Raw genomic sequence first — 2051 nt, 5'->3', positions numbered from 1 at the left:
AAAAAAAAAAAAAAAAAAAAAAGAGCATGGGTTTTGGAGCTAAACTGCTCTCTCTGGTCTTGGGTCCAGACCGTATACTTAGCATGTGTTTGACCGACCCAGGGACGTTAGCTAACCGCACTAAGCTTAAATTTCCTCAATCATAAAAGCAAGAATAGTAATAGTACCTCTCTCTTAGGATTGCTGATAAGATTAAATGAAATTTCATAAGTAAAATGCTTAATACAGAGCCTGACATATAAGTAGCTGCTATATCATAATAGCATTTAAAACCCAAACTCAACTATACTTACATGATTTTTGCATCTTCATATAAGGTAGGAGGTACCTCTTCACATATGCTCAGAGAGAGTAATACAACATTCACCCATAAAAATGCACTTATAGCTTCAGTGCCTATAGCTCAAACAACTAAGGCTCCAGCCACACATACCAGAGCTGGCAGGTTCAAATCCAGCCTAAGCCTGCCAAACAACAACAACTACAACCAAAAAATAGCCGGCTGTTGTGGCAGGTGCCTGTAGTCCCAACTACTTGGGAGGCTGAGGCAAGAGAATCGCTTAAGCCCAAGAGCTTGAGGTTACTGTGAGCTGTGATGCCATGGCACTCTACCCAGGGTGACATAATGAGACTCTGTCTCAAAAAAGTCCCATATACCGAAGTTGGTGGGTTCAAACCTAGCCCTGGCCAAACTGCAACAAAAAAATAGCCTGGCGTTGTAGCAGGCGCGTGTAGTCCCAGCTTCTCAGGAGTCTGAGGCAAGAGAATTGCCTAAGCCCAAGGAGTTGGAGGTTGCTGTGAGCTATGACTTCATAGCTCTCTACCGAGGGTTAATAAGTGAAACTCTGATTCAAAAAAAAATGCGCTCACAGAAACAAGTTTTATAAGCTGAAGGAAGGGCATTGTAACATTCTGAGCATTTATGTGTCCTGTGGTTTTCATTGTTTTTATCTAATGCTAATTGGAACACCTACATGTAGTGCTGTCAGATTCAGTATGAACAATACAATATAGGTCTCAAATGCTGCCCTATCACTCATCTATTTGCTTTACAAACACATGTTAATACAATAGAATTTGTAATATTATATACCTGATCAATGATGTATTATCAGCATTATTTTTTTTTTCATTTCAAGCCACTGAGCCCTGGCTGAAATCAGACATTTAAAATCTAAGTATCACATTTATGCATGTGTTTTTCTTTTTTCTGTGTTATGCTACCTTTAAAACCAATAATGGGAAGGGGATGATCATACCTCACCTGAATCCTGGTCTACAGCTACCATTGACTAAATACATTCTAAATAACAAATTACAATTAAATCTTATGTGAAGACATCACTGTATTTATACTGAGGAAACAGGAAGAAAAGCCATTTAAAGAAAATAGAGTGTGCATTTAAGATTTTACTTCTCGGCTCGGTGCCTGTGGCTCAAGCGGCTAAGGCGCCAGCCACATACACCTAAGGTGGCGGGTTCGAATCCCCAGCCCGGGCCCCCAAACAACAATGATGGCTGCAACCAAAAAATGGCCGGGCATTGTGGCGGGCGCCTGTGGTCCCAGCTACTTGGGAAGCGGAGGCAGGAGACTCGCTTGAGCCCAGGAGTTGGAGGTTGCTGTGAGCTGTAATGCCAGGGCACTCTATCCAGGGGGACAGCTGGAGGCTCTGTCTCAAAAAAAAAAAAAAAAAAAGATTTTACTTCTCTTTCAGATTTACAACTAAGCCTTAATTCCAGGAAATAGATAAAAGCCATTTTTGCCACTGTTTTATCCCTCAAAGATGGAGAAACACTGAACATGTCCCTGGACAACCATACATGTTTTATTAATGACACCCAAGCTCATCCCTTAATACTGGGAGAAGTGGGAAGATGGCAAGAGATAAAAACAGAAGATGACAGATCTGAGTGGGACCAAGTAACTGACTTTCCCCCCAAAAGCAAAGTAGCTGACTTTCCTTTAACTCAGCCCCAGCATCAACAAATCACCACTCTGGCTTTATGCAGTATTTCCTAATAGAATAAAACAAACAGGAATATGAAAACAC

Source organism: Otolemur garnettii, unplaced genomic scaffold (assembly GCF_000181295.1).
Source record: "Otolemur garnettii isolate 467f Iridium unplaced genomic scaffold, OtoGar3 scaffold00153, whole genome shotgun sequence".
NCBI lineage: Eukaryota > Metazoa > Chordata > Mammalia > Primates > Galagidae > Otolemur > Otolemur garnettii.
Note: the sequence above shows the minus strand (reverse complement) of the source record.